Source organism: Macrobrachium rosenbergii, chromosome 25, assembly GCF_040412425.1.
Source record: "Macrobrachium rosenbergii isolate ZJJX-2024 chromosome 25, ASM4041242v1, whole genome shotgun sequence".
Taxonomy (NCBI): Eukaryota; Metazoa; Arthropoda; class Malacostraca; order Decapoda; family Palaemonidae; genus Macrobrachium; species Macrobrachium rosenbergii.
Genome location: NC_089765.1, coordinates 20,886,544 through 20,904,043, shown reverse-complemented (window position 1 = coordinate 20,904,043; position 17,500 = coordinate 20,886,544). Strand labels below are relative to the sequence as shown.

At 29.9% G+C, this 17,500-nt stretch overlaps 1 long non-coding RNA gene across 1 annotated transcript in view; it reads right to left on the bottom strand.

Annotated features, from left to right (window-relative positions):
* The window catches only part of LOC136852441 (uncharacterized), a 207,971-nt gene extending 193,895 nt beyond the window's left edge, over window positions 1–14,076 (bottom strand). Inside the window, exon 1 of the long non-coding RNA XR_010857141.1 lies at window positions 13,922–14,076. This is a non-coding gene — a long non-coding RNA (uncharacterized lncRNA). The remainder of the gene's footprint in view (window positions 1–13,921) is intronic.
* Between the last annotated feature and the right edge of the window lie 3,424 nt (window positions 14,077–17,500).

The window sequence follows — 17,500 nt, the reverse complement described above, 5'->3', positions numbered from 1 at the left end:
CGCGGTGGTTTCTTGGTGTTGCGTATACATATGTACAGTACATACGATATGTTTATGTTATATATATATATATATATATATATATATATATATATATATATATATATATATATATATATATATATGTATATATATATATATATATGTGTGTGTGTGTGTATATGTATATATATATATATATATATATATATATATATATATATATATATATATATATATATATATATATATATATATATAATATATATATATATATATATATATGTATATACAATGTACATATACACACTCTAAAACTAAGCACTACCCATCAGCCCCCGTTCTGGACGACAGAAAGAATAACACCAGAGGAATTTGCGCATGAACTTTTAATTACATATCCCGAGATTATTACGCTGCTTAAACCTGTTTAATTGCGATGCAAGTGTGTTTTACGTAACAGGTCAGAGAGCAAATGAGTTGTTTTATACCGTGTTACCTGACCTTTGAGTTGAAATGTATTGCTTAATGATGCGTTTCTCTGTAAGCATGGAATATTATATTAGCAAAGGCGAGTTCACCCTTTCTCTTTAGAAGACGTCGAGGCTGAGATGCCAGGAGTTGCCTGATAGTATTTATATGTGGCTCAGCTTAACAAAGGTTATATAAAGGACAGGCTCGTAGGTGTATCGTGTTTTGTTTTTTTGTTATCTTCGATCATATCGCAAAATAACTCGAGACGACAAAATCATCAATTTTAAATGAATAATGTACTCTGGAAATAAAATTTATATAAGGCTTATTAGTGACTGCCTTCCTCATAGGTGATAATCACAAGCTCACCTTAGAAGGGAATCGTCCGAAACTGATTCGTTTTTAAGTAATTATCCTCTAATTTTAGCGGAGTTTTATCATGACCCACCATTAAGGAGCGATTTTAATGACTTACAAATTGCTTCTTGTTACGTGAATCGTAGGTTTTTAACCAGAGATAACAAGCATCTTGGAATGTCTTGTATCGTTATATTGGTACCTTGTTTAGGAACTTAATATGATCTCCAGGCATTAGATTTCCTTTTAAATCATCCATTTGAAAACTGAGTGAAATTCTCGCATACTTCTCATCTCTTCGCGGTTCAATAATAAGCTTATTTCTTTGTCAATGGGACGAACGTACAGAAAAATATAGAATTCATTCATGATTACTTACACCTATTGTTCACCACGTTTTGCTATACAGCTGTAATAATATTTTACATTGCATAAGCACGACTTGGAATGAACTATTCTTCATTGGCAAAAATTATTGTTACCTCCTTAATTAGTGACCTGAGGCTGAAGGATATCGTTTTTGTTTTGATTAAAAACTGCAATGCCGAAAAAAAAGTCTTTTGTAACAATAGCTTACTTCACTTGGTTCAGGAAACAATTATAAAACACGAACTTAATTCAGTCCATTGCAATAGTCAAAACTCTTTTATAATTTGTTACTGTTTCCTTGATAGTAATGGAATTGATGAAGTATATAAAATTATCGGAAGAATATATATGCAGAAATTACTGGGAATGAACGAATATATGCACATAAGGAATGAAATGTGCATACATACATGCATGCACACGTTTGTTATATATATATATATATATATATATATATATATATATATATATATATATATATATATATATATATATATATATATATATATATATATATATATATATATAAACACAAGTTTACATATGCATCATATTATATATATTCATAGACGCACTGGCCAAGTAAACGACATAGCCTGTTCATATCCCGCCCACCCCCGCCCCGCCCCCGTTCCTCCCCACTTACTGAAGACTCTGTCCATGGTTCACGGTTCATGTGGAAATTTCTCAGGCTTACAAGCCTCTCTTGTCGTTATATCCCTCCATTTTTCTTGCCGCGCCTGTGATGGTTTGGTTCCCTCTCATTTTTATTCCCCACTTTTTCTTTTTTTGTGTTTTTCTTTTTATTTTTGTGTTTCTGTACCTGTTTTTCCTATGTATGCTTTCGTATACCTTTTACTGATATTCTTTATAATGTGTTTGCTTTGGCTTCCATGTTACTTTCCTTTTTATAGGCTTATTTAAAGAACATTGTATTTTAATACGTATTGTTTTAGGATTTAGGTTGAAAAGAGATTTTAATTGTTGTCCGCAAACAAAAATATTAAATAAAAAGCACAGGAGACTGTGGCATTCGATTCGTATTAATATTCGTAGAACGCTATCAATATTTATTTTCCTTTTATAAAACTACAAACTCAGAAGACGCATTTTTGAATAAAAAAAATTCTTGCCCAACAACAACAAATTCACAATAAAATGAACGTCACTCGCTTTAAACTTACATTCGAATATTTTGTGGTCTCATTTTACTGCGTCACGTCCAGTCGTTTCAGTTCATCTACTTTAGTTTAAATGTCTAAAAAGGTATAAGGTCGCTCATGAGCGGCAAAAGCGAGACACAGAGGTCATTGCTTAGTTTCACAAAGTTCTAGAAACTGACGGTGTACACTTATGATCAGCAAACACGTACCTTTCCACCCACATAGGAAAAGGGGAAGCGGCCACTGGGTATTTACCGTTCGTCAGAAAGCAAATAAAATCTCTGTTCCGGTGGAGGTACTGAAATTGACAAAGTGCTGGTCACGTTCGTATTGCTATGGAATTTTCCGTAGATGGTCATTAGCTCTGTATAAATGACATTCAGAGCTGCAATGAAGATCGGATCGTTTTAGCAACAACTGTATAAGTTTACAAATGGAATATTATATCTTAATATTCTTGATATATCTTTTTCATCTATTACTTAATAAAAAAAGTTAAAAAAAACTTTAATCATTTCCTTCCATAGCAGGTAAGACAAGCAATGAAATACATTTTTCTTCCAGGGAGAAAACGCCAAGAAAAAATTCAGCAAATTAAGAGCCAAAGGAAAAAAAACCCAGGGGAAGTTTTTGAATAGTTGTAAAGCTTCTAAAGAAAGCCCGAAATAGTTTGAAAGTTTCCAAGGAAAGCCCAAAGAACCAAGTTCTGTGAGAGGCGAGTTTGAGGAAAAAATTCCGTTGGTAGGCTCGTGGAAAAAAGAACCGGTCGCAAAGATGTGTTGAACTAAAAGGCGTAAATATGTTAGCGGCCTGTGTACTTGATAAGTATTAATGGAACCTTTACGAGAAAGGCAGATAAAGGATAAAGATGCCAAGCTGCTAAGTAATACTGTACTAAAGGAGAGAAAGGAGAGAGAGAGAGAGAGAGAGAGAGCCGGAGAGTGGTAGAGAAAAAAAACAAGGATTTTTATAAATTATCGATAAACTGTGGTACGTTCACAATAAAAAAAAAAAAAAGGATTTTCTCAGAAATTTTTCGATTTTTAATAAACAAATCAAAAAGCACGTAACAATATCTAATAATTCAATAGCTTGTGCAATTCAGACTAGGAATTTTTAGCATTTTTAATAAATCAACTGCAAAATACTGAATGGAAATGTAACATCCGATCTGTATATATATATATATTTTACAGTAAATATGAGAATTATACATAATATGTATATATATATATATATATATATATATATATATATATATATATATATATATATATATATATATATATATATATATATATATATATATATATATATATATATATATATATATATATATATATATATATATATATATATATATATATATTTATATATATACATATCAAAACTATGAATGCTTACCTATCTAACACCTAACACAAACTCCATACACAGAACATACAGTAGAAGTAGAGAACTAAACCTCGCATCCATATAGACCAGGACATAAGCGTAATCCTCACATAGAGTAAAAATACCTCCCTTTCGCCAGCACCCGTTACACAGATCTTCCATCTACGATTATTTATGGGGATATCCTTCACACTCTGAGGACGCTCCCTCCTTGAGTCCTTCATTTGTCTTCCTACATCGCTGATAGTGTCCTTCGCCCGATCTCCTTCATTCTTGTTACTTACTATCCCGAGATACCACATTTTCCTTCTCGTCCTTTATATATATATTTTTGGGGGGTCTGACACAAATTTCTAATTTTTTTTCTCTCTCTCTGTTTACTGCTTTCCGTCCTTGATATTTTTTTTATATTTTTTTCTGACACCGTTTTATTTATTTTTTTTTTTAGTGTTTTGTTTTTTCTATTCGTGATTTTTCTCTCTTTTTTGCTTTTGTCAGACTTGAAATTCTTTTCGTCTTGCTACTCAGCATTTTATTTTTGCATCCTATTTATACTTCATCTTCAAATTTGTTTGTCTGACACCAATCTTTTTCTTAATTCACTGCTTAATATTTCATCTTTTTTATTTGTGGCTTATTCTTACCCTTTAGTCTAACACCATATTATTTTTTTCAAATCAGCATTGTGCTTTACTATTTATTTATGATTCACCTTCGATAATATAAGTAAATTCGCCATATTTTCTTATTTGTTTTCACTATGATTAACGATTCTAAATCTGAACAAATATTTAAGCGTGGAAAATTTGGGCCGTGTTCATCCTATAAGCAATTGAATTTTAGGTGCTACTGTGAAATTCACTCCTGTCTATGGGTATCAGGGTCTTTGCTTAAGAACAAAATTTCATTTCCGAAAATTTAGACCGAATTTAAACTTTGTCCTGTCTTCCTCCTACTTAAAACGTGAAGAATTATACACTCTTTTTCACCTACTTATCATACTTCTTACTACAGAATTATCTCGGATGAATATGAATTAAGTAACACTTACACACGCATACACAAACATTCGGTCTCTCGTTTCTGAACCAGGAAATTATATGGCAAATATATATATATATATATATATATATATATATATATATATATATATATATATATATATATATATATATATATATATATATATATATATATATATATATATATATATATATATAGTGTATATATGTATATATATATATATATATTATATATGATATATATATATATATATATATATATATATATATTATATATATATATATATATATATATATATATATATATTTATATATATATATATATAGTGTATATATATATATATATATTTATATATATATATATATATATATATATATATATATGTATATATATATATATATATATACATATATAGTATATATATATATATATATAATATATATATATATATATATATATATATATATATATATATATATATATATATATATATATATATATATATATATAAACAAATATGCATATATACATATATATATATATATATATATATAATTTTATTTATTCACTTGTCTATGTATGTATACTCGTACATATATGTGTGCATGTGTGTGTGTATGTGCGTCCGTGTATGTCAGCATCATCAAAGACATACTGATATCAACAGAGCAACTGAACCAGAAGCGATCACGATGACAACAAGAAGGCTTCGCTTCACAGGGGAAGAAGGAAAGGGATTTTGGCTCCATTGGCTATCGACGACGTAAACATCTTACTCGGATAGTCAACATCATCAAACGGTCTTTGTCGGTGCGGGGTACCTGAATTCTTATTTTCGATTTCTAAAATAGGTAAACGCTGAAGGATAATATTTGTGTATGTGTATGTGTATGTGTATGTATATACATGTGTATATATATATATATATATATATACATTTATATATATATATATATATATATATATATATATATATATATATATGTATATATATATGTATAACGAAGTAGAAACCAATGAAAAGGAAGGAGTTCTTAATTTGTCCCAGCAGTTTCACCTTCCATTAGGCCTCTTCCGGTGAACTTTATTGACTGATTGAGAAGAATACAACTATATATATATATATATATATATATATATATATATATATATATATATATATATATATATATATATATATATATATATATATATATATATATATATATGTGTGTGTGTGTGTGTGTGTGTATACTGTATATATACTTTGTTTTCTAGCCTCTCGAATTGCATAAAGTTTTATACTTATAATAAAACCATTTTCTCGGTTTTCGGACACCCACTTTTGCCACTTTATTTTCTAAATGCTAAATTTTAAAATAATTTTTATGGGTGAACATTTGGGAGTAGCACATACATGAGATCATGCAATACAAGATATATATATATATATATATATATATATATATATATATATATATATATATATATATATATATATATATATATATATATATATATATATATACATATATCACGCAACAGTGTTTACATCTTATAAATCATCACCTTTACCTTCAGTCACAAAGGGAATTTCTGAAAATACAACATCCAGGCTTAATATGCTATTGAACCATTTTGGACGAAATGATCCCAAAAGTGCATCTGAATCATTCCATCACCCAGCACCTTTTAATAACAAAAGGCACATCAATATGCACGATTATATTTCTCAAAGAATATTATCAGTGTCCCTCGAATTAAGGTTTTAAAAAAAGTTTGTCAGAATATTTAAGTTCGTTTAAATTCGGGAATGTTATGACCATTACCATTATGATTATTTTTAATCATTATCATTACCATTCAAACAGATGAAAACATTAAATTTATTCAAAGAAATTATATCTTAAATACGAATGGAGAATAATATCCAATATTTTTAGCCACTGGTTATCCTCACATCTATATAAGTCTGTCTATTGTCATTGTGTTACTAATATTTTCTTCAAAATATTGAGAAAATCATTGATAAGAGCTATTAAAAGATTTAATACGTCAAACAATCGTATATATAACTTTAAAGTATCCCTTTAACTAGAGCTACGTCAGAAGTTTATTCATGAATTTTTCTCCCATCTGTCAGCGTGTTAGGACATAGGAAATCAGAAACTAATTGCCTCTAAAATAGATTTCCAATAATGATCTATAGCAGTTAAGAGATACGGTTCTGTACTTTGATCATAAAATTTGCGACTGAAATGTAAATCAAGAACAAGTTCTTTTAATTCAGTTATCAAAAAACCAACTTGTATTCAATACAGTTAACAGTCCATCCAAAATTTTCAAACTCTGACTACTGTCAAGTATAACCCTTAAATTAGAATTATTTAAATAGGGGACCATTACGATCAGGATTCTTTAACTAAAATATAATGTTTCGAACAACTGAAAAATTAGGACACAAAAACGAGGAAAAGAATTGAAATGACATTGAGTGAAAACTGCGATTTAATTGCTTTTGTCAATCAGCATCAAGGGACGCATTGGAAACAGTTCTAGAACTTACCGCTGATTTTTCATTTCAGCTCAGTTTCAGGAATTGTCTGTTACGAAATAAATAGTTGTTTTCTGAACTGAATTAAATGTTTGTTCCATTATATGGCTGAAGATACTAACAATATTTATTAAACACAATCGGTAAAAACAATTTCCTTCATAAGAAAATACATATATTTGTTCATCATTATTCACATCATTTTATATTATATCTATCTATGTATCTGTCTATATATATATATATATATATATATATATATATATATATATATATATATATATATATATATATATATATATATATATATATATATATATATATATAAATAATCTATACAAATACATATACCTATACATTTACATGTATATACGCATACATATACATATACATATTTTATGTATACATATGCACATATATGCAAATAGAGATATATTGCATACATACATATATATCTAAATAAAATATGCATATATATAATATTGAATGAGAGAGAGAGAGAGAGAGAGAGAGAGAGAGAGAGAGAGAGAGAGAGAGAGAGAGAGAGAGAGAGCAAGAACTAGCAGCTGTTATCAATCCATATGTACACACACACACACACACACACACACACACACACACACACACCTCCTGTATGACATAACCGTTTGCAGTGGAAAATGGAAATCAGAACATGATTGAGTTACTGATGAGAGACTTATTACCATCAATAACATTTGTAATTATAATGCCTAATTATAGCATGCGCCTAAAAATACCGTTTCCCATTCCATGTTAGCCAAAGCTGGCAGAGGTAATTGCAATCAAAATTTAAGCACCGTCGTTGTCCGGGTTATATTTATAGAGCTTTTACGTCGAAATTCCCTCTGCACCTATGCGTTGGGACATGACACATAAATATACATACATACATTATACATATATATATATATATATATATATATATATATATATATATATATATATATATATATATATATATATTTATATTATATTATACACATACACACACACACACACATATATATACATATATAAATATATGATAAATGTATATATGTGTATTAAAATATATATATATATATGAACATACATATATAAAATTATAAATTATATATATGTGTATATGTATATATGCATATGAACACACACATATATAATAATTATATATATATATACATATACGGCTGAGTTTTTTCAACTGTTATTATCTATACCTCTGCTAGTACTCTATTATACCAATTATAACTAATGCCAACAATACAAGATAAAGAATAAAGACAACTTAGTCAAGGGTACAAAAATAATCAAATACACCAACGGTAAGATTCCGGTGAGGTTTTCATTGTGACTTTATTCTGCAGAAGGTTACTTTTGGCTTGACTCCAGTTATGAACAGATGCACGCCATGCGAGGAAGGAGGAGGTAAAATAAGGGAACAAAGTCTTTTGTGGTTCTGGAAGAAAATAGGAAAAGACTCCATTGTTTTTCACTGTTTGGACCCTGACGCCAGAATACTAAAAGAGGGAAAAGAGTGAGATGAAACTGACTGCAGTATTGCTGTGAATATATCAGCAGGAATATTATGGCTGTTGCAGCACAATTTTGTGATTGTATTCCTGTCTAGAGAGAATGGCGAGGAACGGATTTTGTCGGATTTGGTGTTACTTCCGAGTGAATGGAAAAGCAAGCTGATGGAAGTAGTGCTGAGTGGAGAAGTAAAGTTAAGTATGCCTTAGTTTAACCAGGCCACTGAGCTGATTAACAGCTCTCTTAGGGCTGGCCCGAAGGATTAGACTTATTTTACGTGGCTAAGAACCAATTGGTTACCTAGCAACGGGACCTACAGCTTATTGTGGAATCCGAACCACATTGTACCGAGAAATGAATTTCTATCACCTGAAATAAATTCCTCTAATTCTTCATTAGCCGGCCGAAGACTCGAACTCAGGCCTAGCAGAGTGCTATCCGAGAACTCTACCGACTCATCCAACGGGGAACGGAAAGGAGAAGTAGCTGGAGGTATATCTGGTCATTATTCGGTTACAGCAATAATTAAGATAATTGATTAAGATAGTTGAAATTCCAAGTAGGAGAGAAAGAGGTAAAAGTGTATCAGTAAGGGTAATCAAGGCTAGTAAAGTTTGATAAGAAGGAAGAAAATGGGGTCATTTAAGTTAGAAAATGAATGATAATTGGCTAGGGTTAAAGACGCAAAAGTTTGAGAAGTTTATGAAGTGTGTGTAAAGTGCGGATTCAGCAGAAAGTGTTTGTGGTTTTTCGAACGACGGAAGAGGGGAAGAGGAAATAAAAACTGAGTTGTTGGATGAGGAAACAAGAAGTTAAGTGAATGAAAAATATAGATTATTTGAGGTCCAATTACGAGAAAGAAGGGAAGACTTTGGTGGTAAAGAAGGTGAGAGAGAAAAAGAAGTGTTGTATTAAGAAAGTGGAAGAAGGTGAACACGGACTTCAAGGAGAATAAGATGCTGCGCAGTGAGGTAAATGTAGATCTCAGAGTGAATTATGCAAATGGAGAGATGCTGTCTGAAGAGAATGCAGTCTTGGGTCGATGGAGTGAGTATTTTGAAAATTTTTGAATGTAGGAAATTTAAAATAAGTGGGGCTCAATGGCGCGAGAGTGGACAAGGCTGTGTGTGTATATATATATGTGTATGATGAATATATATATATATATATATATATATATATAAATAGAATACAATATGTATGTATGTATGTATGTATTGTCCTTTACTTAGCAGAAGTAAAGGACAATAAGTCGGAACATGATGAATCTCTTTCCTAGATATTGCCATTATTTAAATATTCAAAGTTCCATGTTTTCGTGATTCAGTTATATATATATATATATATATATATCAATATATTGTCCTTATATATATAGCATATATATATATATACATTAATATATGAAAGGCCTTGCAGTACTTCACTATATTATATATTATATATATATATATATGCCATTATTTAAATATTCATATATTCCATGTTTTATATATATTAGTTATATATATATATATATATATATATATATATATATATATATATATATATATATATATATATATATATATATATATATATATATATATATATATATTCATCAGTAAAATCATGAATTGGGCACTGATCGTAGTTTGAATATCTTTAGGGTCATCCTTGCTATATAAAATACTATAGATATTCGAGTCTCTATATATGTATATATAATGCTGATTGCCTCGCAGCCTTTATAGGACTGCATCAAGGAAATTAGTAATTTTTATATTAACAGAGTATTCATGTGTAATTCTATTCATCAGTAAATCGTTGGGAATGTATTGTTTTCTCATATAAAAAAATGAGTAAAGTGTGAGAACAACTAAACTAACCTGTAATGAGTTCATTTTTGGGTAGAGAAGCAACCATCTGTGATGAAAAAGTCAGTGATTATCCCCACAATATTTAAAGATAGGAAGAAAATTATAAAAAAAAGATATTTTCTGTATCTTTTTGACTTTACGATTCTACATATTTACTTTTCTTTGACTAAACCCGTCATTCAGAATTTGAAGAGTAGATATCAACGAGAAAAGTTTTCGTCGGAAATAAAACTGTCTGATTGCAAATAGAGGCGTAAGAAATATGGGAGTAATAAAAATGCGAAAAAAAATTCCTCGTAATCCCTCTCTCACATAATCGATCCAGCAACGCAAAGAGGACCACCTCCCCTTTAAGTTCTACGGCGATCTCGCCTTTATAGACGCCCATAAAGAAACACTCGCGTAGTTTTTACGATCAAAATAGGAGGGGAAAAATTAAGAGCCGGTGAAAAATGACTTCTCGACATTAATGGAGTGGGATTCGTGCAGTTAGATGGCGATAAAAATTACGAGGTCTGAGGATGAAGATGCATGGGTCCCTTAACTATTTAGGAAAAGGAGGACGGGAAAAATCATATCGTTTCTTAATCTTTGCTGATGGCAAATTAGAGTTTTGTCGTTGCTTTGTACGATGATGAGATGGAATATCATGATTACACCCCCACCCCCCACCTTCGTCCTCGTAAATTCAATAGAATAATATTTCTTAAAAAAAAAAAACGCTTATTTTTAAAAGATAATGAGGGGTTTAATATGGATACCAGTAAAACTTTCTAACTTAAATTTAAAATGTATTTTCATTCTTATTAACTTGTATATATAAACAAATTTTTCAAACTACTGAACAGCTGTGTTCATTTTGCCCGTAATAATTCATCCGAGGTAATGTAGTTTCCCAAGAAAAACATAAGCCAGAATATATACATTTCCTGAGATGTTTAATTACTCCTGTCACAACTATTGCTATTAATAATAGTAAATGATGAACCTAGTTGCGAAAGGACAAATGACATATTTATCCTTATAGACAAGAATACGTATATAATTTATATATATATATATATATATATATATATATATATATATATATATATATATATATATATATATATATATATATATATATATATATTAGAATTCAGATAACTGTCTCTTATATGAAAGTGAAAGTCGAAATAAAGTGTTTATTGAATGTAAAATTCCAATGAAAGAAATAACACTCAATCCTTGTTACAAAATAAGCAGATAAAATCCAGAAAACGAAGATTTTCAAGAACCATTTACCTGGGAGTTAATTTCAAAGTACAGTAAGTTATATTCCATACATAAGAAAAATGTATATATAATATGGATTCCTATAAATTAACTTTAAAAGAGGAAAAAAAATCAGCCCATTATCCCTTTAACTGTCAAAAACGGAAACACAAAATTCACGCCGATTACGAGTCACAAAAATGATCCAGATACACCTTTATACTTGATCTTTTTTACGGGCCCAACGATCCTCCGTAAGGGCTGAGTCTCCATAAGCGACCCTATCAATCTCCACCCTAAAGGGGATAGAGCGCCGCCCGAATGGGCGATAAATCTCCCCCCAACTGCGTTATTTTGAGGATGATAAGGCTAATGATATGAAGACAAATAGGTCTTGCAAAACAGTGCCGGCTACACCAGGTAGTTTTAGTCAGACGATAACGCTCGGCGGGTTCCTCTAAGGAGGGAAATATTAGGCTGTAAAATGGTAGAGTGAGAGAGAGAGAGGGGGAGAGAGAGGGAGAGAGAGAGGCTCGGAGTCTCATTTTTGTCATTTATATCGCTGGGAAAACGAGAGGGATGGCTTTGAAGAAGGGTTTGATATTAGATACGATTTCCCGCGTTGACAATTCTCACGTACGCGTCTGTTGTTCTACGTGAAAAAAGGCAAGTTAATTATTCGGAACGAGGAAGAATGGCTGTTTCATGTTTACCACTTTCTTTCTTTTTTAAAGCTATAATTATACCATACAAATTCAAATAAACATGTTCGTAACGATCAATTCAATGCGTTTTATTAAACAATTTTGTTTTCAGATGCAGGGACATTAGCAATAAAGATTTCTTGCTACTGATCTGTATACAAGCAACTATGTTTTACCATTCTTATCTAATAGCAGTGTTAGTGAGCTAAACAGTGATACAGAGTTTATCTTCGTGTAATTAATGATTTATAAATAAGTCAATCTTGTAGCAAAAAATCAAATTAGTATAATAGTAAATTGCTCCATTAAAGTTTAAAAAGACCACTTAAAATCATTTTCTTGAAAGTTAACTAATACTTAATATACTTTTGGAATTAAACATATCGACAAAATATTAGCTTAAATTCTCAGTATAAAAGTGAGATTATATTTTCTTTATAAAAAGAAAGCATGGTTTTTATTTACATGAATATTCGCAGTGGCCTTCTTTTCTACAGAACCTTATATTAGGCTCATTTTATTGGAGCGTTTGCTTATTATTATCATATTTTTAGATAAATTTTAATTTCAACAATAATAAAAGATAGGACTTTGGCTTTGTAGACGAACAATAAAATGAATGCGTATTTTTAAAAGGTACCATTCTGCCAAAATATTAAAGCAGATAATAATAGAAAATGTGCAAAAATATCACCAATACAAAACGAAGAGAGAAAGTGCATGAAATACGGCAGAATATTATAAAAACATTATGAAATGTTATAAAAAGAAACAAGTACATGACACTACAATATATACAAATGTTATGTGATTGTGTGAAATAAAAGTACAGTTCACAGGAGAGAAAAACGTTGGCCCCTAGTAACTAGTACTGTATTTGACTACACTTTATTATTAATAAAAACAGAAGTAACGCGCTCGAAGCGGAATAGCAACAAATCCACAGATATAAATATCAGCAAATCTATAAAGATATATATGAACAGGTACGCATTCACGGACGCCTTTTCGAGCAAACAAACAAAGGACATTCCTTGTTAATGAGCTACTTCCTAACCAACCCCTACTTCTTCAGTAAACTGCAAACATTTCCTACCAACAAGTTAAAGTTGTTTTACTCTCATGCGCTGTTAACATTTCTTATATTCATTTTCGTAATATCAGTCTTGATAATATTCACTTCCCAACTTATATTCTTGCTGATATTTTCAAGCTCTTAACACTGTACTACGCCTAAACTTTAACGGTTTGTAAACTCAAATTGACAATGTATTCACTTACCTTTCAAGTTGATGCCCATGGATCTTGTCACCTGGCTAAATCCTTGAAACGCGCCATCCGTAAAATAGTTCGAGATTATTAGAGGACGCGTTTCACGGTACAATCACGATACAGTCACGATACAGTTCTCCAGATTGCTCACACTTCTCACACTGTTATTTCATAACTAACTGTAACGTATCCTTCAGACTCAGCCGGAACGTAAAGACCGCATTCCTCAATTACCTGTCGTATGAGTCGTTCTCCTTTGTGCTAACAAGGCCATTATAGTTCGAAAGGAGGTGGGGACGTTATCCAATATATATATCGTCCGTTTGTTTTCCTTTTTTTTTATTTGTACCTGTTTTCGCATATATGAATATAAATAATATATATATGTATATATATATATATATATATATATATATATATATATATATATATATGTATATATATATACACATACATATACACAGTACACACACACACACACACACACATATATATATATATATATATATATATATATATATATATATATATATATATATATATATATATATATATATATATATATATATATATATATATATATATATATATATATATATATATATATATATATATATATGATATAAAATATATATATATATATATATATATATATATATATATATATATATATATATATTATATAGTATATATATATATATATATATATATATATATATATATATATATATATATATATATATATATATATATATATATATATATATATAAATATCACGTGAAATCGAATTCACTACACCTTAGAAAAAACTTACAACCAAGTGCTCAGGTTCTGCCAGAAGTCGAAGCTAAATTCGTCAGAAATATATGCAACAGAGTCGATTACAACATATCTCTCTTGCTAGCCGTACGGTCAAGTGGGCTATTGATCACTGTATTTAAACCAGTTCTCTCACATGACTTATTTTCACATCCAAATCCTACAGTATACCTTCCCTGGTGTACTAAGTTAGGTTTGAGCAACACAGTTCTCTCCATTACCCAAGTCCCTTTATCTTGACGCAGTGGAACAATCATTCCTATTAACACTTCCTATTTATTCTTTCCCTCATCCATAAATATCTTTCACAACCTATTAGACACTCAGTCACACTTTCTCTACTGAATCACAGTCTTGCAATCTTACAAATTCCTGGTGTTTTTTCTCTCATCCTTATCGTCTCAGTTCCATTCTTACGTCATCAACAGTCACTCCCATAAGTGTTCTCAAACTGTAAAACAACATGTTGTTCACGCCAAGTTGTTGGCGCCTTCCCCAACAACATTGGCTATATAAAAAGTACGTTGCATTTTGCATATTTACTTATTCATAGTGGTTGCGTAACCCCTTATTTTTAGTCTAAGTATAAAATATAACAGATATCTTTTCAGTAACTGAAAAAAGCAAAACACAGGCTTCATTAATTTTTTCCGGCTGTTCATTTAACGAAACATTTCCTTTTTTTCAGGATTTTTGCCACAACATTATTTTTATCCTTTTTACGAATTACTAGAAAAATATGAGATTTTAATCTCTTACTCTTTTATTTTGAAATATAATTTGCTTTTGTTAATTAACCTGACGATTTTTTGGGGGATGGGGAAGGGTTAAAAAAATCTGATGAAAAAAATAGAGGCTTTGCCATGTTACGTTAAATTTTCAGATTAAGCGCAAAATAATTAATTTGTATAACACGAAATCAAACATTGTTTTCCGACAACAGTTATCGATATTTCGAGAGAAAGAATAAAAGATAAGGCAGGTGTGGTAATTATTTGAAGAAAGCTGAAAATGCAAATTATATAGTTTGCGCATTAATTAAGATTTAGAATGTTTTGATATTTGGTCACTTCATATCATTATATTATTTGTCCAGATGGAAGCAAATCCTGAAGAGTTAACTAACTAACTATCTATCTATCTACCTATATATATATATATATATATATATATATATATATATATATATATATATATATATATATATATATATATATATATATATATATATATGAATTTGTTATCACATCACCGTGATTTATATACAATCATTAAGTTATAGATATCGTTTAATATCCAATTCACGCTACTTCGGCTCGAGACCCGGCGGTACTGATCCATTTATCACTTATAATTCCCCTTCGGATATAATTCCCCGTCGGGGATATTCCTGAAGTAGCGTGAATTGGACATGAAACGACATTTGCACTTTAAATTATATATATATATATATATATATATATATATATATATATATATATATATATATATATATATATATATATATATATATATATATATATATATACACATATATATACATATATATATATATATATATATATATATATATATATATATATATATATATATATATATATATATATATATATATATATATATATATTTATATACATATATATAGATATTCATATATATGTGTATATATACATACATACATACACATATATATCAACAAGTAACGAAAGCATTTATTAACTGGGCCGAACCGATAATTATTTTTCTGCCAGGGAGAGGAGGCCATATGTGAAGCACTCAAGGGCTTGAGCCTCAAATTCCCCCCGAAGTTTGTAGCAGGATAATGAGTATCAAGTTTTTCGTAAAGTTATGTAATGAACTTGGATTCTAAATTACAGGGTGCAGCGGGCTCGCCCTTCGCGTTTTCCCCAGAAAAGGAAGAACATTTAATCATTTCTCCTTTTTTTTATTAAATTTTACCCAGAACACGAAATATCCTTGAAGAATTTTTTTTGTGTATATGAATCAAGACTTATAGGTGTTTGTTTTCAAGTAATGGTTCTGACAAAGAATCATTGCAGGAAATATTAAAACGCTTAATACAAACTGAGAAATTGTACTAGATCTTCAAATAAATAATTTCTTAATTGTACACTTATTGCTTTAAAACGTGAATAATTATTTCCCATTCTTCAGGTAACTGGTTTATGGGAAGGAATCCTGCAAAAAGAAATCGTAGTACTGTAATAGCTTCTAGAAATGTCAGGTCTATTTCAAATTAGTTTCTTTCATAATGAGAGTCTCTCTCTCTCTCTCTCTCTCTCTCTCTCTCTCTCTCTCTCTCTCTCTCTCTCTCTCTCTCTCTCTCTCTCTCTCTCTCTCATCTCAGAGACAAGAGAGACATTCAATGTTGTCCAGTGGAAACATCAATGTACTTTCTTCAATCAGTTGGCATAATTCATCGTCATTTTAATTATCTTCATTCAGGGATCTTCATTCATCTTCATTTGAAGAGTTTTCACTCAAAGCATTGTCTTTCAGTGTTTTTTTTTATTAGAAGCAACATCATTCGAGGTGTCTTTAACAGAAAAAAATAAGTAAGTGCAGGGGATATATTATTTATGACACTGTTGGCCAAATGACTTGGAGCAGACACCTATTGATCTTCCTAGATTAAGCTTTGGAAATGTGTCACTTTTATAATTATATTATCCTTGTTGTTTATCATAATATGGCAATATTTTAAAATTCTTCATAGGGCATCTTTTTCAACGCAAGAATTAATTAAA